Below are 23,260 nucleotides of genomic sequence, written 5' to 3'. Positions count from 1 at the left end.
CTGTAGAAACTTTGGAAACAGGAAATTCTTGAACTTGTTGAAATTGTCAAATGTTATTTGGCGACTTGGTGACGAAGTGCTGCCTCAGAAAATGAAAATTCAATCAGTACTTCAAGGCTGAGTTTGAGTTTTTTTTGTGTTTTTTTTTACTCTAGGACTCAACAAGTAGCCAGCTCGAGCCCTTTGTTGACACGCCCGCTGTAGAGGGCAGGGTGGCGGTGGTTCATTTTTGAGAAACAACACCACCCTCTTAAAACAGGCAAATTTTAGTCAGACTAGAAATAAAGGCTATAAAGTGTAACATAACATTTTTATCCTTAGGGTATTTTTGAAAAACATTTCCCAAACATGTTATTAAGACACCCGGGACCTGCTTTAAATTGTAAAACATGTGAAATATTGGATTTTTTTTGTATTGTATTAAGTATTCTGCAGCCAATATTCAATACTTGGCAGCAATTACACACGGTTGGCCGTTTTCGCCTATTCTTCTTTCCAGTACCTCGAGGAAAGTCAGTGCACAGACGTTTATGGATCTCTTCAGAGATCACATTCATTCACATCTGAGCTCTGGCTGGGCCACTCAAGGACATTTCCAATAAAATAAGTCTCGTAAAGTATGCTTGAATAAGCGTTTTGTCTTTTCCTGAAATCAGGGACTTTTTTCAGATGACTTCTTGTATCCCAGACAGGGATGTTTTGTTGCAATGTGTGTACAGTAATTTCTGGACTACAAGGCGCGCCTGACTATAAGCCGTGCTAGCTAAATTTGGGGAATACTCGAGTTTGTTACACATATAAGCTGCACCCAACTGTAAGCCGCAGGTGTTTTAATGTTACCGCACCGGTTTCCCACAACTTTCTTTTCCATAATGAGGGCGCAAATTCTCACTCTCGTTCTGTCTCTCCTACTGTATTTGGGCTCACTTGGTTTGTTTTGCTCTGCCTGTTAGTGCGCCCCCTTGTGATCTGATGGATAAGCCGCACCTTTGTATTAGCCGCAGGGTCGAATGCAAGTGAAAAAAGTAGCGGCTCATAGTCCAGAAATGACTGTAATTGTCATCAGAATGTCAAACCAGACCTACTTTGGGGGGAAAAAAAGATGCAAAAGCATAATGACGTGTGAGAAGGCAGTTTGGAAGTGGCCTTAACCAACATGTAGCAGCAACGACGCCGCCCTGGAGGTTAACTCTGTGTTGAGCGTCTGCGTTTCGATCCCTCTGAGCTTTTAGTAAACGGCAGACGAAAAAGAAAAACAGCATAAAATAGAAAGCGCTGGTGGCGAGCGGCGCCGTGGTCGTTTCATCCATTCCTCCTCGGACGGCTCCGGTCACGTCTGAAGCGTGCAGTCATGCCTCTCGCTGTTTACTCTGGATTACAGAGACGCTCTTCACATCCCCGCCCGAATACGCCGCATCGCCACTCAGACACGCTCCGGCCCAGACGTTTTGACACAAGAACGCGCTTCGACGAGGCCTCCGGGGCGTGGGAGGGGGGCCGACGCTCGGCAGGGGGGAGGGGAGGAAGAGCGGGCCTCTTGCGCGCTCACCTCTTCTACAAACCCGACCCCCTTGACCTGGATGGAGATCCGCCTCGCCAATTGCGTCCTTTCAGATTTCAGAGCAGTGAACTGCTGTCAGGACTTCTGTGATGCCGTATTGGACATCATTCATCGAACAGAAGGCGTCCTTTGGGTTCGTTTGCTTGACCCATCTGCCATCAGAGATGAACTGAAACGTTCAAAAGGGATGATTGCGCTTTTATTAGGTTTGAGGCGCCGCAATCATGCCAACTTATTTCTACACAGATTTGTGCGTGTAGAGTCCGTGTAGAAAAATGAGCCCGATGAAACTTTAAGATTTAAACATCTCGGTTTCAATGGTGTTTTGTCGAGTACGGCTTTTGTGAACATGATGACAAGAAACTACGGCGTTTCAATAAAGTGTGCGCCTAATCGTTTTCAACATAGTGACATTGTCACTTTATTTTGTGATTTCTCCAACTCCTTATCTAACAAAAAATCGAACAACTTTTATTGCCATTATTGGAGACTTCTGAAGGCTCCCTCAAGATCTGATGTTCCCCCAGCCACTACTGGATAATGTAACCTTATCTTGTACATCCCCACCAGTGCCTCATTGGTGTCCTGGCTGGAAACTTCCTGTGTTTGCATTTATGCTAACGAATATCATCAGATGCTAATAAAAATGTTCCTGTGTAGGAAATTGATAAGAAAATGTTTATCTCTAGTTGCTTCAGGGTTGAGGTAACGCTGCTTAATTCATATTCCACAAACGCGATATTAACCAGAATGTTTAGACTAACGGGGGCGCATTCATCGTATTATTGTGATGTAAATGTTTGGAATGATTTCCCCTTTGAGATTTCAAAGCAACATGACATGGCACCATTCAATAACAGCTTGAAAGATAAATGATGCCAAACTGGCTTCATAAGGGTGATTTGATCATTTTAGATAGTTTGGGAATCGCAGCCCGAGGTTATGGGTCGACTAGCCAGGACCTCCCGTGTTGTGTTAGCACTAGTAGATGCTAACAGTTTAGACACACTCAATTGATCAGACAAGCTAATGAAATGAAATGGTGATAAGTTAGAAGTTATATGTAGCATTAGCTTCTGAGTAGCTCTCCTTATCTGTTTAGTCATCACCAAAGTGGCACGTGTTGCACTTCACGACCACAGGGGGCGCCCCGGAGGGAAAAACATTTCACTGTTGACTTCTATTCTGGAAGCAGTTTATTTTTAGCAAATATAATAATCCGTTTTAACCCTTTAAAATAATATATGTATTCTTTTTAACTGTCACACAAATCTAACAATAAGTTAAATGAACACTAAGTCAAACGTGTTTGTGTGAGATGGTGAAAACAGTGAGCAGCAGACTGCATGGTTGTTTTTCCAAAAGGTCAGAACTAGCTACAGCTCAGTTCTCACACTTAGTCAACAATGGGAGTCATTGTCACCGGCGTCAGAGGTGATAAAATATCATTTTAATTTTTTTATTTTTTCTTTGTCACTGCTGTTCCGCATGGCCTGGATTTATGAGGCCGCGGCAAGCAATAACAACATAAGACCACGGGGGCGGAAAAGTGAGCGGACTACAACCGTCACAACAACTTCTGGCCTCATGATTACAAGGCCGCCGGGCACAAAACAGCCACTTTTCCCTCGCAGCAGTGCTTGTTTTTAACTTTTCAAGATGGGCCATCGATGAAAGGTCTCGCTGTGTGCCAAGTTATCCTCTCGCTTCTCGCTTCTCTCCCACAGTGAGCGTGCAAGGCAGGGGCTCATAAGTCATGATTCGATTTTATTAACCAGCAGGTGAAGAAGGCTAACGTTAATTGAGCCGCTGTGATCTTTTGAACACAATTTTGAGCGTAGTTGCGCATTGTAATGTGTTTTTAAAGGCGGCATAATATGCACATTTTTAGCTCAAGAATTGTAGGATTTCATTTCTTAAAAGAAAGAAAAATTAATCTGTTTGTCTCATGCAAGTGAGCGATTATATACACTGCCCCCCATACTGTTCGGCCACTGGAAATAAGGATTTCGTTACCATGACGACCAGTAGCAAAACAATTTGAATTGATTAGGCAATCTTCTACAGGGCCCAGGTTGGGAATCAATCAAGACAATGACAGCGTTTTCAGTCATGGAGGCCGTACATGTGTGTTTGTGGCACACGTACTTTTTTCAGCTAGGCAGGGCGACTTTCCAGAGACACTTTCAAGCAACTGCCAAACTGTCTGGCACACTATGTTGCCGAGGCACCATCGTGCACATCCCTCACAGGTGCGAGCGCAAGGGCAGTTGTAATGTCAATTTCATGCAACAGCAGGGGGCAGTATTGGGCAAATCTATTGATCGGATTCATTCTTATTCCATGAATGCAATATTAATTAGGATACTGTGTTTAGACTAGCATATATAACATATCCTTGCAAAGAACATTTATACGTTTAGTCCCTTAAAACAGCATATCAATTTTGGGGCTTTTGGAAGTGTTTTTTTGGGCAACTGGTAAAATGGCTTTTTTTTCTTTCTTTTTTTTTCTGGTGGAAAGGAAGGAGAGGAGGGAACACTAGGAGACGAGCGGCACCCCAGAACCCCAGGCCCGGCAGGGAAAGGTCCCAGTCGTCACGCCAGCGTGCCTAGTGAGAACTAACTAACTTACTGACTCTGTCCCTACACCGTGAATGTGACCCCACCCAGTGTATATACAAAAGTGTGTGTGGTGAGATGGAGTAGAGGGAAATAATATATTCCACTCCAATCCACCCGCTTCCCAAAAAAGTGAAAAATGGCATTTTAGTTGGCTGTATGTTGTTCTACTCATCCCCCCAAAAAAGAGAAAGAAGGTAACCCCTTTATTATATAATATTACGGCAACAAAATCTAGCATCAAAACATACAAAAACATAACAAACATTTTTGGGGATGGGATAGAACCAGTACCAGGTAATTGTGAGGTTTCTGTATAGTATCCTTTAAATATAATACAATTTTGGAAATACTGTATCAATTGCTTTTCATTGCGTTGTGATGTTTTGCCAAGATGAGTTACAACAGGCTGTCAGCGCAATACTTTTGTTTTGAACAGCTTTGGCACAGTCGCTCTCAGGGCTGCCCTGTCAAATGGGCTAATTTTAGCCAGACAAGGAGTAGTGTCTCTAAAGTTTTCTCTAATTTTCATCCTTGGGGTGTTTTGACAAAATAATGTCCAATGTGTGTTATTAAGACAACTGGAAACTTTTTAAAATTGTGAAAAGTCCAAAGTATGTCTCCAAAGGTGGAGATGTAGGCGTTGTCATAAAACGGGTCTTACAAGACTCGAGCTTACAGTATGGACTGCATGATAGGTTATTCATGTCTGGGTTTTGCATCCACGCGTGATGGTGGTAAGTGTGTGTGTGTGTGTGTGTGTGTGTGTGTGTGTGTGTGTGTGTGTGTGTGTGTGTGTGTGTGTGTGTGTGTGTGTGTGTGTGTGTGTGTGTGTGTTTGGGTGTGTGTGTGTGTGTGTGTGTGTGTGTGTGTGTGTGTGTGTGTGTGTGTGTGTGTGTGTGTGTGTGTGTGTGTGTGTGTGTGTGTGTGTGTGTGTGTGTGTGTGTGTGTGTGTGTGTGGCGGTTGAACATGTTACACATGAACGAGCTGGAAGGCCGCCAACCGCAACACAACTTGACTTCCAAATGAATAAATGAAGGCAATTAGTGGTTCTGTTTACAATGTTGCAAAGACAGAAGTAGGTCAAACGTGGCCGAGGCGGGCGTAGTGAAAAAAAAACGCACGAGCTGGTACCTTCCCGGGCCCACGTCGGGAGAATTAGGACGCGGCAACTGCGTCTTTATTAGCACTGACTTTTTGGAGCGAATGTCATATCGGATCACAGCGAGAGAGGCGCGTTTATTAGGAAAAGCAGCGTTTTTTGTGATAAGAAGTCCACGGCGTTGTATCGCCATGGCGGCAGCCCAGGGCCACACACACACACACACACACACCCACACACACACACACACACAAGCCTCGGAGGACATCATGTGTAGCATGAACGCTCACGCTGCAGACACCCCCACCGGATATATGCACTGTTGCCACACAATGAAATTCATGACATTTGGCCTTTGGTTCATGTTCATTATATCAGCATTCAGCCTGCATTGAGGGCAGCGGGGTGTTAAATTTATATTTAATACAGAGCGGTGATTCAATTGTGAATTTAACAGTGTATGAAAAGACGCGTCTCTTAATCCTCATTAATTCCTGTCGTGTCGTAAGTCTGTACGCCTTGTTTCTTGATCCTGTGCCGTCAGCCACTAGTTTGTCAATCAAACAGCCTAGTGGGCATGGCTAATATATGCAAATGTTTTTTTAGGCACCAATAATTCTCCCTAGCAACATGTAGATAGCCAAGTAAATTTAGCAGTTTATCTTTTGTTGCTCGATTTAGCAACTTTTCCAACCCTTCTGGGATCAAGTTTTGAAGAAAGCAATGACAGTAATCCACCATCTATATCGCAGTTCAAATATATTTAGGATCCATTAAACGGGAAGTAAAGTAAAAAAAAAAAAAAACATTTTCCTTTCAATAATATGTTATATGTGCCCCCTACTAGTCTAAAATCACATTCTGATTAATATTGTGTTTGTGGAATATTTTTTGTGGCATAGCATTTATCTATCTCATGGGGTCGGCCATTTTGTCACTTGCTGTTGACTGAAAATGACATCACAGTTGCTCAGGGCTAAGGTCATGGCCAATCATGGCTCAGTTTGCGAATGTCACATGAAACTCAGGAAATAGGTGAGCCATCATTGGTCGTTACATGAGCCCGATGTCAACTTCAATCGACAGCAAGTGGCAAAATGGCCGCCCCCTGAGATGGATAGAAATGGGAGGAATTTTGCTCATTCATATTCCACAAACGCAATATTAAACAATACCATGTTCAAAACTAATTATTGTAAAGAACATTTTGGACTTGACTTCTGATTTAAAAATATAATACGTGCATTCAAGGTTGTGAATTGCGCAATGGATTTCGACAAAAAGCTCACTCTGAAGGCACACTCCAAAATATTCAAAAGGCCGTAAAGGAGGTGAAGGACGCTTTAAGTGCCTATTGAAAAAAAAAAACAATACATCAATGACTACAAAGGGTTCTTTTCTGATGAAATTTATCATTCAGCCGTCGACTCGGCGTCAAATGGCTTAATCAATGGTGCACATGCAGTATTTTCTAGATGTTTCAAATTCAAATATGTTTATAGTGTGTTTTAATCATTGTTGAATGTGTTGAAAGCACGTGGGAGGGATATTCAATTAATTCTGAGGCTTAGTCAAAAAATAACCATTAAGGTATTTTTGAGTTTAACCTATCACAGATGGGTCTGGAATTCCTGTGATGAACTGGGTGTCACAGTGCAGACATTTCGCACAATTGTAGGCTTTCCCACCTGGTAAATATCAAACATATTTAGCATTTACGCTGGTCAACCCAGCAAAATTGCAGCGGGAAGGTCACGCTTAGCAACCCCACAGGATAATATTTTAGTGACAGCCAATAATCACATCCTTGCTGTCTTAGATGGGAAGGGGGGAAATTGGGTTCAAGTTCAGCCGGCATGTCAGTTTTTTAATGTTACCCCGCTGTCGTCGGTTCACAATAAAGTACCACTTGAGCTATGTGGGCTCCCTCTAGTGGTACATACAAGAATCACCCAATTAAATGTTCTAATAAATAACATATGTTTTGTTATGTTTTTTTTATCCAATCCTATGCCTCGTACAGTTTAGTTGTACTGTATTTAACTTTTAACTGCATGACCTTGACCTTGAAGCTGAAGTTTGTTTTCCCCCAAACATTTCAGCACAATTATTTAACTTATCCTATGTGCAATTATGGGCTTTGAATGAAAACGGAGGGCGAAGGTCCCAATTCTGCCAGATTGTTGTTACGTAGGGTCTACTCAGCTTTCTTGGTCGCTAGTGTCTATAACTGATAACGCTGTGTGTGTGTGTGTGTGTGTGCGCATGATTTGCATCCAAACAGCAGCCGACCTCACACTCACGCCCAACAGCAACGGATTAATGACGAAAAAATGCAATCGGATGTAACGTCGTTCATTGGCTTATAGCTTTGCGGCCTGGATGTTCCGCAGGGATTTCTCCGACAAATAAAAGCCGTGATTGCCTTTTCGGCCCCCGCCGGCAGCTTTTTATTGGTCAGCGCAGACTGTGTGAGCTTCAGGACTCCCCCAGGCCCTCGCCACTAATCTCAACGCTCGAGCAGCAGCGCGGATGTCTGGCGGGAGCAGTAAAATGCCACGATGTCACAGCAACGCGCTTGCCTCCTAATAAGCGGAGGACGCTCGAAGGGGGCCGGGCCGAGGCAAATGTGACACGTGGGGACAATTCCGACACATCGTCACAACACAGGCGGTAAACCCCCACCCCTCCCGACTTCCACCCCCCCCCCCAGCATCGCATGCCATTATCTGCGCCCGCATGCATTATACATGCAGATACAGGACTGTATCTGAAATTGCTGTTAGGAAAAAAGGCGGCCAGATGAAGGGCACGGGCTGCCACAGTCGGATTTAGCCATGCGTGGCTGTTTTCTTCGCATCGCACTTTCCCGGGTTCGGTCTCCGCTCGTCCATAAATCTCATTGCCGGTCCTCCCCGGTTAATGGTGACCTCAAGCGGGCTTCTCTCGCCCGCGTTGCATAGGGGATGAGCGACAGGATGGAAAGTCAAAGTGACCTCCGGTTGTGTGATGAAAACCCCAACCAGGCTCTTCTATAATTCAGTAAGGAGAAGGACAAGGAACGTTTGTGGTCGCGGTGATGCATCACCTGCTGCATCAGCTGCCCCGCATGCCTCATCTTGTTTCTTAAGTGCACGAGCAAGAGCGAAAGGCGGGTGCAGCGGAGTCCCCGCCACAAAGGGATATGCGGACAACGCTGCTGCAGGAAATACGCAAACGAGGGTTTGAAATGTGAACTCCAACTTTACAATGAGCATGACAGCAGAAGTCTTTTGTAGTGACATAACTTGCTATTAGCCATTTTAGTGCTTGGGCTCGGGTTCTGGCTTTGAGATTCCTACCATCCATCCATTTTCTTCCAAGCTTATCCTCATTATGGTCGCGGGTGAGCTGACAGCTGGTGCAACACAGACAGACTGCACTGGTCGCCAGTCAGTCACAGGGTATATCCCAAAAAAATAAACCCGATGTGGAGACAGACAGCTTAAGGGCAGTAAAAAATAAATATATAAATAAAAACAACTAGGTAGGTTGTACAACCGGGAATGCTTCGTTAGGACGGAATTTTGAAACGCTAAATAGTATGTCGAAAACCTACGTTTTTTTCCCCCTGATGTTGTCCCAGCTGTACAGCCCAAGTTATAGAAGTCAATCGGGTTAACCGTCTATGATGAGGAGGCAGTAGTGTGACCCCTGTAAATGTGCAAAAATGGGCCAAAATGGGACCTTCAAATACTCATAACTCACTTCCTGTTCATTTAAGCGCATGGCTACCGAAATCGTTCACTTAATTTTTGTAGCCGTAGGTCAAATGTAGTGGGACAGGGCTCCATTGGAAAAAATAAATCCCTGCTACAGGCTTTTTGTTTGCACTCATGAATGGCAACTCAAAAATATATATATATATATATTTTTTTTTTTTTTTAAAGAGAAAAATATATTTTTTTAATGTGTGCAAAGATGTGTGTGCAAAGTTTGAGTTACGTTCATGTTTAGTGCTTCAAAATTACGATACTTTACTGATATTAATAATAATTCCAACAAAAACAATAGGGACCTCACAGGGTCGCTACTCGGGCCCGAATAAAACCAAAGACTACGTCTGTGTTGCTAGGAAGGAAACCGCATTTTAAACTGAAGATGATCTGAAATGTGATCTCGCTCCCCAGTTTGAAGATGAGCTCTACAGCCGCAGTCTTTTGTACCCATACAATTCCTTAATTGCCATTTTTTTTGCTAGGCTAAGTCGCTACTCAGGCTGCAGCTTTGAGATTCCCTCTATTATTATTTTTTTTGTCCGAGTTGACAGTCTGCTCTCGTGTTGAACAACGATACATTTCCACCCAGACTGATTCGGTTACGAGCTCGCTGGGCCGCGTTGCCTTTGCATGCATAAATCATTGGGACCTGCCGGGGGGAAATCCATTACGTTTGGCAGCGACTGCACCCCAGCGAGGAAAAATAATCAAACTCGGCGCTGTCGTGCATCCCCGCGAAGCCGCGACGCGCATATGTCCATAAATCCATAAATCTCGCGCCGCCGCACGCAAGCAAAATCAAAGACCTTATTCTGAGGAAGCGCCTGTCTACGTCCTCGCTTTTTGGCCCGTACGGTTCGGCACGGGCAAATGATGCCAAGGTTGGAAATGGCTGGCACGGGTCGTCGCGATCAAAAGAAATTACATTGCAAAAGGAACAGCTGTTAACTTGGCTGCCGACAAATCACTATGAGACGCTTTTAGGCAGAAGAGCGAGAGCAAGGAAGTGCGGAAATAGTAATAGTAGAACGAAATAGTGTTAAGATACTTTTGGATACATTCCAACAATATTGCGACGCCATACTTTGCTCACAATACAGTATTACAATTGCTCTGCCAAGGATACCGATAGCATCGCAATTATTTCCCGACGATCCTGATACCTGACAATAACATAACACTTTGTTTACAATACTGAGTATCACGATACGTTCTCCTATGATACTGATAACAGCGTGATATTTTGCCACGATACTGATAGCATCGTATTACGTTTCCAATTAAACTGATGTTACGATGCTAACAATGTTGATAGTATCACAATACTAGCCAAAGATCCTGGTGGTATCGCATTGTATTCCTAACGATACTGATATCATTGCAATACAAACGATACTGACAGTCGTCAGGTTTCCATCCAATTGTTTTGAATATTTTAAGCAAATTTACTGAAAAGGCGCAAAATGGACATGCGACTTATGCCCATCTGTTCTTCTTTTGTGAACCATGAGAGGGAACTCCGCCGCTGTAGGTGGCGGTATACACCATAGAGATGTGATCCACCAGTAAATTAAAAGCAGAAGAAGACCAGGAAGCGACTGCATCGTGCGATGACGTTGTATGAGTTTGCTTTTGTAATTCTTGATTGACCGCAGCGTGTTTTTGCTGTTTTCCATTATTCCATAATTAATTCCAAAAAGATTTCTGTTTCGTCGTCCACTCCAAACATACTTTATCGTCCAACAATACTTTGTGACTGTGTGAGACGCAATATCCGGCCTTGCCAGCGGTTATTCGCAAAACTTGTTTCCATAGCCAAAATTTGCATTTTCCTTTTTTTGATACGCTTCAAAATCCACCCCCTCTAAGCGTAAAAACTTGTTTGAGATTTTGGGCCCTTTTTCGCATTTCTAGCGTTTCCATTCAGTTTTATTTTCGCATTTCTTGAAAATTCAAATACAAATGGGTGGATGGAAACCCAACGAGTATTATGATCATGACTGTACTAATGCTACTTTGCTAATCATAGTGATAGTGTCACAATATGTTCCCAACCATATTACTAAGATACTAAACGACACAGATGATAGTATCATGGCACTTTGCCAAGAATCCAGATACTTTGCCAAGCATTCTGGCGTTCCCAACAATACTGTTATTATCAAGATACAAACAACACAGATAGCGTCACAAAACTTAGCCTTTGATACTGATCATTGTAACCCCCAACAACACTGAAAGTATTACAGTATGTTGCTAATGAACGATACTATCAAGCCAAGTTATTACATAAGAAATAACAAATAGTGAGCCCACTCGCTTTCCCACTAAGCATCTGCCGTTCCCAAACCATTTTTAACATTTAATCCGCGCGGCAAACGCCATCGCGGCGGCCACTCATCCGAAGGCTGTGCAAATATACGCTTCAACCCGGATTATCTCCCCCGACAGTCGCTCTGGTCTTTTCAGCCCAACCCGGATTGTCCCTAATTCCACTCCCGAACTCGCGTCTCCTCTCTTAAGTCTCTGGAGTGCTCGGAAATGTTGCAAAGTTGAAGATGCTTAAAGAACAGTCTTGCCGGGCAACCAATGACAACCCCAGGAGTCGGAAAATTGCGACTTGATAAGTTTGACTTCAAGCTGTCCACATCTATGAAATAAATCCCATCTGGATTTTGGTCACCAATGGTGTGAGTGCTCCGATCTTTTGGGACCAGACGTCCTGACCAGATTGGCCACTAATGAGGAAAGCGACTATCTCCCGCGGTCAGCTGTCAGGGACCTCTCGGTAATCTTTGATGATTTGCATTATGAATGTGCGCCATTGATTTTCGGCTGAGACTGAATGTATTAAGATAACGTTATAAAGACACCCTCATTGATCTGACCGTTTAGGCTGGAGTTATCTAAAGGGCTGACGACGGTATTGAACTGAAAGGCAAACATTTGGAAACGGGTCGAAATCGAGTCGACGGTTCAAAGTTGAATTATACCCATCTAAACATTTTAAATTCTGAATATTAGGGGTGGTAGGCGATTAAAATGTTTAATCATAATTAATAGCATGACTTTAATCGTTAACTCACAATTAATTGCAAATTTGATATCTGTTCTAAATGTACAAAATAATGTACAATAAAATGTATTTTTTCTAAATTTCGTACTTTTGTTCACATAAAAGTGGGAAAAAAATGTTAAACTAATAGAAATATGGTTGCATCTTTTAGTCATTGATACTGTAATTTCCTAATTATTCATAAAATGGAGTTAAAATCAAAAATATGTACTGTACTGCAAAAAATGAGGGATATTGATTTGTGTTGGTCATTTTTCTGCCACTAGATGGCATAATTTGTTTTGTAAGATGTTATTGGCAGCTCGGTGCATTTTTCTTTTCATATTAAGAGCTACCAAATCTTTAACATGAAGTAACTTGTGAAATTCTGCACGTTTTTAAAGTTGTAAAACACAACGTGACCCCAGTCTCCACAAATATCTGCATTCTTTTTTGACATAGACGGGTCTGCTGCATTGCGAGTGGAATTCCCCAAGTACAGGCTTTCCAAGAAAGGGGCGCTCATTAATCGGGTTTTTTTTATTTTTTTATTAGTGATGTTAAAAAAACTTTAGATTAAAGAAGAAAATTAACGCACTATTTTTTCCCTCTACTAAAAACATAAATTAGTTTTTGAGAGTACTAATTAGAGTTGGAACCAATCCCAGCTGCTTTTTTTTTTCCAAGAGAAACATGGTACTCTAAGGACTGGTCGCCAGTCAAATCACAGCACATTTATGGACAATCAAGTATTTACAATCACTTTCACACAAATGGACATTTTTAGAGTGCTGGGTGAACCTATATGTATTTGGAATGCTGATGGAAGCCTGCGTACTCAGATTAATCACATAAACCCAGATTGAAAGCCATAACCTCTTTTCTGTGAATCAGACATGCTAACACCACCAGCAGGCTACCGTTTTTGCAAACTAACATTGGCGACTACTGTCCTTGCATGCTTATTTTTAGATTACATTCAGAGGAAACTTTCCCGTCGCATGATGCCTTGTGGTCGCATTGATCCATTAACAACGTATTTATTTCAACCAAATACAACGTACTCCTAAGTGAAGTGTCCTCTAGCTAAATGGTGTTGTTGCATAGTTGTCATGATTCTGGACAAAGATCTGTTTCATTTTAAACGCTATCGTTTAGTAATTCCGACCCGATGTCGGCGTGTCTTTCAAATTGCAGTCATGTGAAAACAATAAAGAAAACTAGGCTCATTCATAAAGTCACTTTTGTTTTGCTGGTTACACGGCTGCCTTTTGAACATTTCATTGATTTTAAGGTGCATTAACAATTCCGAAAGTTGAAAGTTTGTTAACTCTCTTATCTTTTTCTGCTCTCTTCTAGACCTCGTGCAGTGCAGCACGGCATCACAAGAATGAAGGTAAGCGTTAAAACAGTGTGAAATGAAATAACCAAGTGAAACTTTTATCTTCCTATTCCTGAAAATGTGTCTGTGAGTGAGCCTTTCTGAGTTTTAACCAATAGTGACGTCTTAATTTACATAATAAAAGCCACCACGCAGCGTTTCTCCACCTGTGATATAATCAACTAGGTTGGGTGAAGATTCAGAGTCACTTTCAAGCAACTACACTGTTTAAAACACTATCATGCAGAAATACCCTGACCCCGTACAGGTGAGATGCCCCTACTATCATGTCAACATCAAAAGGTAAGCAGAGCTGCATTGAGTTTAGTTGCATGCACAGATTGGTGTTAGCATCTGATGAGCAACAGGTACTTGATTGCTGAATGAGATTGTCGGGGGTTGTTTGGTGATGCGACCGTGCACCACATACACACAGTGTAGTGTATGAAGTGCTGCATCCACAAATGAAAATGCTTTCATTTGCTTTACGGGCATTCACTTTTTTCCTACATTTTGGGACCTTCACCTTGCTCAAATCCCATATCTCCACCTCGTGGTCGTCACGGTAACGAAATCCATGTTTGCCATTGGCCCAGCAGTATATGGGGTCGGTGCCCTGCATAAAATGTCTTAATTATTTTATAAGTGCGTGGCCAAGATGAACATTTTTTTTGTCATAATTACAAGATGGTGAACCGAGTCTGCTTGATTATGTTCATGTTCAGTTCAATTATTAAAATGACTTTTCAGGGAAATAAAGCCAAATTCTCACGAGAGCGGCTCAACGGGCTGATTAAAAATGGCCGCAGTATGTCAGTCAGCAGGTGTCAGGTCTCAATGGCCACGGGACAGCGGGAAGCGCAAGATGGTTTTGTCATGATTATTATTGTTATGATGTAATCATCCAATGGCGCTTCTGTGCCACTCGATTTAAATAAGTCGTCTTAAGGACAGATTGCTTGAGTTAATTTCTATACAGTTCAATGAAAAGCTCTGAAAAGTTCCCCACCATCAATATCTTTAATATCCAAAAATATCACTTTTTAATTAAAGACTTGGGTTTGAACGTTGAGCATCTGCTGTTCGCTTTTGTTCATCACATCGTGTGAAGTTGAAACGTTCGCCGAGGGATGAACTCTCGGCGAGTTGTGAATTTTATTTTATTTTTTTAAGCATAAAAAAGGATTTCTGAAGTGTGCCCACAGGAGACACTCCAGGAATTAGCCAGGTTATTGTGCGTTGTTGTTGTTGTTGTTGTTGTTTTTTGTATAGATGATCATTTGTTGCTTGCTTTCCGGCTAAAGTTCCGGCACTGTTTGTCTGAACAATATGCGACAATCTGGATTCTGTGTTTGGCGACGACATTTCGCCAGAGTGAACTGCTGGCTGCATGCTGAGCATTCAGAGCGACCATCTGGCAGGTGAAGCCGCTAGTTTTCCTCTCCTTCCTCTCATTCTTTTTTCCCCTCCTTTCTTCACCTGCGAGCGTGACCTCCCTCCAGGCCGGAAATCAACATCCACTTGTCACTTATGTGATTAAAATGTTGCTTTTACAATAGTATTTTTTTTTTTATTGACAGTCAGAGGTGTATTCATTTTAGGGCTACGGCTGTTGAATATTTGTAGAATCGATTTTCTACCGATTATCACATCTTTGTGAAATTTGATTTGGCATTACTAAACGAAATGTGGATGTGATATGCTTACCAATAATTGGGCCAAATTTGAGAATCCCTTCTTCTGATCTAAGTCATCTCAGGCCTGATAATCAGATGTCAAGATTATTGTGAGCGGTTATCTTGTGCTGTGGGTTGTTCTTCTTCACTGATCTGCTTAGAATACAGTCGGGGCGAGCAATCAAAAATGTCAAACACACAATGGTTCAGTATTCAGAGTGTAATAAATTAATCAACCTTGGACTAGTCCAGGTCGGGCAACTTTAATGCTGGAGGGGGCAACAATTTTTTATCAGTGTTGCTAGGGAGGACCATACACTTCTTAACCAGATGTGTTGACAAAAATGGCATTTTAAATGTGGATCAAATATGTGCATGCACACTTTTTTTTTCATATTTTGGATTTTTCACAGATTTTCCCTTTTTTTTTTTTCCCCTTTCTGCCAATACTTTGTGGAAAACGTATTTTGAAGGTATATTATAAACATATATTTATTGGGTTTGTAAAATAATAATTATTATATTATTATTGTTTTTATTAATAAACGACTTTTCTTAATCATTTTTTGAGTAAAACATTTTTTTTTATAATATTTGAAAATTTTCTTCTTTCTTCTTTGTATTTTCCTGTAGTGTTTGGATGGCTTGTGGCTCCCTGCTGCCTCCAGCAGGCCAGTTTTGGTACCACGACAGACATTGTGCTGCGTAATCATCTTAAATACACCGCACACTGTAAGAGCAGAAAAAAACACAGCGTTGTTTCTTTCTCATGTTTGGGGTCTCTCACATTTAAAAAATCAGTTGAGATGTTCAAAATGTGTTTAGTTGAGCCCTATGGAAGGTCCCGCCGAGCCTATTCTAAACATCCTTTCCATGGGATGGTCTCTCCAAAATTTGGACCAACTCAAGTGTCAGTTTGACAACCATTTTGTTCCCCCGCCCCAGAATGAAAAATGGTACAGTCCTGTCTGTTTAAAAAAAAAAAAATCATCCCACTAACATAACCCCCCCTCCCCTCCCCTCCCCACTTTTGTGAACAGGTCAATCTCCTGTATTGCGTTCTATGAAATTAGGCAGGCGTAGCTAATGTTACGCTAATACGCCAACACTCTTCCTCCTCCTCCTGGCTGGAGCTTCCTAACGGTCGTGTTTAATCAGCCTCTCGGTGAGCAACGGACTCACAGTTTGGGGGAGGTGTGGATGCTCTGGAGGCGGGGGGGGGGGGGCAACAGGCGGGGGTCTCCGGGTATGAGTATAGTAGTCGTAGCCGCCGTTGTGCACTCACATACCATGTAATTGTGTTACATACACTAATTCGCCTGATGCACTAATGCAGGCCTGTGCTGCTGACCCACATCCCCCCCCCCCTCCTTCCCCGACCTCCTACCCCCACCCCACACCTCCTTGTATTTGAATGACTCCTGCATCAATGCCGCTAATCCGATGCTTCAAATATTGGTTTTGTGTCTTTCACCGGCGATGGCGCAGACAGATGTCCTGAAAGACCCCAACGCAAGTCGTCGAGCGTCACCTCCAGGGTAAACAGGACAAAGTAATGTGGAACGACTCAAATATACCGTAGGAGAAGGAATAACTGAAAAAAAAAAAAAAAGAAAGAAAAAAAACGCTCCACAAAGAGAGATCAATAAGTAATCCAACAGAAGCTGTTTTTTATGCTTCGTTGGACTGCGTGTGCGTTAGTCTTTATTGGATGTACTGCGCATTTATATGCAAGGCCAGTTACTGTCTTTTGAAAGCATTCTTTGCAAACTGATGGGTGATTTCCACTTCAATTTAGTACTAATGTGGTGTAACCGGATGAGAAATCATCACGTATTCTTGGCTGTCGTGACTTAGCTGTGTTAGGGCTGGATTTGCTCAACTACAACAACTGATATACGTCATAGCAGAAAGAGAAAAAACTTGCATGAAATCGAATATCGTCAGATGAGAATCAGTTTTTTTCAAAATGGGGATAGAAGATCACAATTTTCTGGCTGATCGATCCCGATTTTTAACTGCACATGAAGTAGTGCAAATAAAAATGAAAAACCTATTAGTCATCTCGCAACAGAAAAGGACAGTGGCTGAATTTTTCAGACCCCCGCCAAAGGAGGTGCGATTGGTAGAAACGGTCGGTTTTATTTGAAAATAATCGACCAATCACGACCTCCCCAAATTGGTCGTATCATCGCCCGTATGTCAAAGTTGTGACTTTTTCCTTGAAAAAGAAGTTATTGTATATTAACATAATTCTTGTATATTAATATTTCTTGTAAAAGTGGCCACTTTCATCTGGTTATAATTACGTCACTCTTTTCAAATTGTGGCTTTCTGATGCAAAATTACAGATCTCGTCATCCGAATCAGGCCCAAATGTGGATCCAAATCAGACATGATCTGTGCTTGCTTGCGCAGATTGTTTCATGTGTTCCCCCACAGTCGTATTGATTATGTGTCACTTGAAATGTACAAGGAAATCGACTCAACCAAACCTCCTATAGGCGTTCAATCCTATGTGCACTGGGACCGGCATCGCGAATCCAGCCTAAAACCCCCTCAGATGAACAGCGCTCATCCCAAAATCCAACTTCAGCTCCCATTCACTTTTCCACTCATTTCAATTCTAAAATTAGCCGGCGACTGATAAAAGTCCAGGCTGCCGCCTTTTGCGGCCGAGGCCGACGACTTGGCTCCAATACGCTCGCCTCCCCTCCAGCAGAGGCTCGAGACCCTCTGGAGGGGTCTGGGAAGAAGGAGAAGAGCAAGAAAAATAGAAGCGGCTCCAACTGGCCAGTCCAGATAAGGCCGACCCGGGAGAGACAGCACGTGCATGCAGGAGGAGGGGGAGAGTTTCAAGGGGGTGCAAATCCCGTCCAAATGGACACGACATGACACGGATGTGCACCGGTCATCATTGTGGAGCTTGGCACTGTACACTGCCACTTTATTGTGTGTGTGTGCAGCTTTTGCTCTCCGTCCCAGTGCTCCCAGTGTGTCTATCCCACATGCACAGTGGTGATTAATCAATGCACATTTAAAGGAGGGTGGGGGGGGGGGGTCACAATCCTGAAGCACCAAACCAACCAGCCCACTACCACTCATATCCACAACAAACTTCCTACATTATTTTATTTTTTTAACTCAATACAAGCGAGCACTCACCTTGAAAGATGACGAGGCTCACGCATGAGGACGTCCGGTCAGGTCAGCGTGCGTGCGTGCGTGTGTGCACGCGTTGGAGACGCTTCGTGGCTTTTACGCGTGGCAGCCCGGCAAAGTGACGCGCGCAACGACGTGCATCCTCTCTTCCATCCAGTGACCCTCGCGCCTAGCTGTGGCATTGATCAGCCTCCCCCGTAGCCAACATTTAATCCCCCCCTCCCTCTCTCTCTCTCTCTCTCTCTCTCTCTCTCTCTCTCTCTCTCTCTCTCTCTCTCTCTCTCTCTCTCTCTCTCTCTCTCTCTCTCTCTCTCTCTCTCTCCCCTCGCGCTCTCTCTCCCTGCGCGCGCGGTCGCACGCACGCTTCAGTTCGTGTGCGCCTCACGTAGCGTGCACGCCTCCCGTGGCGTCATCCTCGAGGCGTCGCAATGCATTTTTACGGCCGGACGCGTCTATTTTTGTATGCATGTGTGATAAATGGCAAGGTTTGATTTGGCGCGATTAGCTTTTGTCAGTGCGCAGGCTCGATTTGCACAAACGACATTTTTTGGACACTTCATTCACTAGTGCATCACAAAATTCCTCCTTGTACATGTATAAGATCATAATGCTTATTTTTAGTCTCTTATTTTTTTTTTTTTTTACCTTGGCAGTATTTGATTATTTTCCGTATATTTCATGCAAGGTTTTAATATTTAATCATTCACCACAAGCGTTGCTGCATCCTCAGAATTGAGATTGCTTTGAAACACTGCCATCTGTAGGCCGAATTGTGTAACTGCACACTCGAGTCACCTACTGTAATGATGTGACCGGAATGTTAACTGCAGTACCTTGCAACATCATCTATAATGAAATGTGTTTGGTAATGCATCATTTAAAGCACGCGATGATTGATGGATAATTGAATGTGCTTTTGAGAAGCATGTGAGTGGTTAGTAGAGCTGCCGCACAGTTCTGAGGTTTTGGGTTCAAATCCCAGCTCTGGCGATTTACATGTTCTCTAACTTCCTCCCACTTAAAAAAAAAAAACATGCATATAAGGTAAATTGGAGCCAATAAATTGTCCCATTTGTGTGAATGGGAGTGTGCCCTGTGAATAACTGGCGACCAATCCTGGGTGTACCCCACTTCTCTCGCCCCAAATCCGTTGAAAGGCTCCGGCGTACCCACTGGCCAAATGAGGACGGGTGCTATCGAAAAGGAATGGATGAATATTTGCGGGTGGAGCCTTTAGCGACTCACGGGTTCCATCAGGCAGCTGTCGGCCGCTTATTACCGGCGCTGACGTGAGTCGAGGATGTCAGACGGGCAGCTGCGGGCGGCCGACGGACTCCCCGAGGGCCAAGCAGATGGCGGCGGCGACGTGTTGGCCGCAGCTCGGGTGATGATGTCATCACAGGGCACAGTGTTGTATGTGAAAAAGGTCAAAAGCACACGATGACATGTTCATGATGGTGCGGTGGTCTGTCAAGAGCGTAAACGCAACCAGAGAAAACAGCTGCTATGGGCTATAGTATTGGTTTGATTACATTTGGGGTACCTCAAGGACAAGGCTAGGCTAGGCACCCTGTTTTTTTATACAGACAACACTGTGTATGTGTTTCCTGCTAATCAGAGGCAAATGCTAATTTGTGTGTCCAACAACGCTCAATGCAACTCTGCTTACCTTTTTGACTTTGGCACGATAGCAGGGATGTCAGGGGTCAGACAATGTAGTCACTTGAAAGGGACTCTGGATCTTCACCTCGTTGGTTATGCCACATATGGGGAGAATCAATGTGGGCGCAGTTATGTAAATGAGTTCAATTGTGATGTACTTGCTTATTTAGTTTCCAGAGACCCACCTAATTGTGTGCAAGCAATTAACTCATTCACTGCCATTGACGGCCATGGACGTCAAAAATTTATTTGCACTATTTCTATTAGTTTGACTTTTTTTTCCACTTTTGTTAACAAGAGTATGAAAACCTAGATTTTTTTTATTGTACATTTAACACAGATATAAAATTTGTGATTAATCGATTCATTACAATTAAAAAAAATTATTTTCTGACGCCACTAATTTTTAATTATCTTTTCTTTTTTTTATTAGGGGCATCAGGCGAATTAATCACATGACTTCACTAGTTAACTCAAAATTAATCAAAAATGTTACATCTGTTCTAAATGTACAATTCATTTTTTCTAGGTTTTCATACTCGTTAACAAAAATGGAAAAAAAAAACTAATAAAAATAGTTCAAATGAATTTTTGACGTCTATAGCCGTCAATGGCAGTGAATGGGTTAAAAAAATAAATGTTTCCATAATATGTCTCCTCTACCGCGCAAACCGAACTGTCCGACTTGGCCCGAAGGGTGATCGACGACGCCCTCCATAGTTGGTCCTGTGCAGAAGCCGTCCTCGGCACTGCAGAAGAGGTCGTGATGGAGGAGCTAGTAAGCCAAGTAGGATGGATGAGCGCTGCTCTTATTAGACGCACTCAATAATAATAATAACGCCATTCTTCACGGCCCGGGCCGAGGCAGCAGGCCGTGCACGGCCAGCATAACCGAGTGTCAGATTAAATGCACCACACTGGTTGGCGAATTAGTTTAAACGGCTCTGCAATCTGGCGAATCGTTATTTAAGGTCACTTGTGAACTAAACGTGGGAATTGTGAAGGAAACAAGTCATCATATATGTGAACACATGTAAGCTACTCATTTCCTCATTCTCTTATAAGTGAGCCATGGAGCGGCTAATACTTGTGAATTTTGGTGCCGGTTAATGGCCACTTTTGGACATTATAAACATGTATATAGCATGTGCATTAGCATATGTATGTACAATGATTTTGAATCACGACATTTTCCAGGAAACTAGTCAGCTGTGTTTACTCCCACAACGGCTCAAATAACTGTTTCTACTAGGCTGGGCTGTTACTCGAATTTCAACTCACAAGAGTTCAGTTTGATTCGATTTGGATTTTTTTTTTTCAATTCCATCTGATTGACTTCAATCCGATATTGATTAATTATGGAACATCAAGTCTTCTTAAATATCGCGGACATGATAAAAATTAATTAATTTTTGCTGAGGAAGTAACTGGTTAAATAATTTTGTGTTATAATAATTTAAGTGTTACACAAACATTGGCATCAGCAAGGATGATATTAAAATATTTTCATAATTCAAATTCAATAATTGTAAATATAAAGTTGTTTTAACGTACAATAAATCAGGTCTTTCATAAATGTAAGAAAATAGTTTTAAATTCATGTTAACAGTAAAATACAAAAAAAAACTTGACTTTTAAAATTATATTTTTTATAAATATATGGGAAAAAGAGATATTAGAATAATCGATTCATGGTTTTAGGAATCAATATCAGGCTCGAAAAATGTTTTTATTAATTTTTTGATTCATTTTCCCTTTCAGGCACATTGTTACAACAGGTTACATCGGTCACAACATTTGCAACATTGACATCTGAAAGATTTTATATCGATTATTTGATTTATTTATTTTTAAACCTAGCCCTCGTCTCTACATTACCTGTATACAAAATTACAAAAAGGAAAAAAAACAACTCTACCTATGTGCACAATTAGACTTTTGCTGGCTTTAAAAATAGAGCCAAGTCAAAATCAAGTTTTTACCAAGCAGGCCTAATTGGCAAGTCTTAAAATTAGCCACTTAAATCTACTCAAGTCCAAGTCATGTGACTTGAGTCCCCCACCTCTACTAATAATAATGTAGGTGAAAAGTCCAGCTTCAGTGACATTATTGCACGATAGACAGCGAGTGAAAGTTGACCTGGATGCCATTCAGTAAATGAAATGCAGGTTCTTACATGACCAACGAAATTGCTCTGGAGGGACGTCGGATGTAAATTGCATCGAGCTCCCGAGCACGGCGAGACGATCATTCTTCGACTTTATATTGTTTACTCGCTTCTTTATGTGCTGCGTAAAGCACTTTGAATGGCCTGCCCAAGCGGAGCGGCTCTGCCAACTAATGGGCAGCCGCGAAATGAGCCGAGGGCAAAGCGAGGCGCAGACGGCACCCCGGGGGGGTGTGGGGGGAGTGGGGGGGGGGGGGACTTAGCGGCTTCCATCGGTCTCCTTGTTGCTCAGGTAACCGCCGCGGTCACTTGGAGCGTCTGTGTACGCGGCGCGCTATTGTTCTTACGGCTTGATTATCATTACGATGCTCTTCCCGCGGACGGCATCCGAGTGGAGCAGCCAAAGAGATGCAATCTGCTTCAGGGGGGGGGGGGGGGGGGGGGATTACCATAACAAGGTGCGAATGAAAGCAGACTTCAGGCCCAATCAAGCCGTCATAACACACCGGAGAATAACACAGGAAGGCCATTAAAACCTTTCACTCCAAAGCGTGCAAGGAATGCCGTGGAGAGGGTCCTCCAAAACCCGCCTTTTGTCTCCACAATCGCTTATAAACACCTGGTTTCATCCGTCCCGCATCCATCGCCGCCGCATTGTAATGAGATGTTCATCAAAAGAAGAAGGAGGAGGGGGAAAAAAACAATTATCTTCTCGGTAGCTTGTTCCTGACGCTTGGACTTGCGTCTTTTGTGTCATCCACATTAACATTTTCACAAATAAGCGCCTTCAAATGTGCATGTGCTTAAAGGATAATTGGAAAGTCTTGGACGAGTAAATGATTGATCTGTCAATCATCGGTATGTAAGTTTTCTGTTAGTAACACCTGCTGGTGTGGTTGGCCCACTGCTAACAGCTGAACTTGGTTCTGGAGCCTTCAATTGCATTTTCTGTCAAAGGAGATAAATTGTGCATTTTTTGCAGTGTTCTCTTTTTTTTTTATGCAAATAAATCACCACTCCAATCCTGACGCAAGACTTTCGACTACCGGGGACAAGGTTGGCATGGTAGTAGCTTCGGGACATTGTTAATTCCAAGGAAAGTTGGAGAAGTGAT

The 23,260-nt window shown here is 42.7% G+C and overlaps 2 protein-coding genes across 4 annotated transcripts in view; one reads left to right on the top strand and one right to left on the bottom strand.

Moving 5' to 3' along the window:
- LOC147167553 (plexin-A2-like) overlaps positions 1–18,499 on the bottom strand; it is a 99,229-nt gene extending 80,730 nt beyond the window's left edge. Inside the window, exon 1 of the mRNA XM_086087956.1 lies at positions 18,321–18,499. The gene's annotated coding sequence lies outside the window, so the exon portion shown is untranslated. The remainder of the gene's footprint in view (positions 1–18,320) is intronic.
- Positions 1–23,260, top strand: part of LOC147167551 (olfactory receptor class A-like protein 1) — a 152,911-nt gene that overhangs the window by 106,874 nt on the left and 22,777 nt on the right. For 2 of the 3 annotated variants that reach the window (XM_086087958.1, XM_086087959.1), the window contains exon 4: positions 13,458–13,494. The gene's annotated coding sequence lies outside the window, so the exon portion shown is untranslated. Of the gene's footprint in view, positions 1–4,095; positions 4,176–13,457; positions 13,495–23,260 lie in introns of those variants that run through there. The other variant, XM_086087960.1, reaches the window with a different exon arrangement.

Source organism: Leptonotus elevatus, chromosome 10 (assembly GCF_054856555.1).
Source record: "Leptonotus elevatus isolate MCC_2025b chromosome 10, RoL_Lele_1.0, whole genome shotgun sequence".
Lineage (NCBI taxonomy): Eukaryota > Metazoa > Chordata > Actinopteri > Syngnathiformes > Syngnathidae > Leptonotus > Leptonotus elevatus.
Note: the sequence above shows the minus strand (reverse complement) of the source record. Positions and strands in the feature narration are given on the sequence as shown.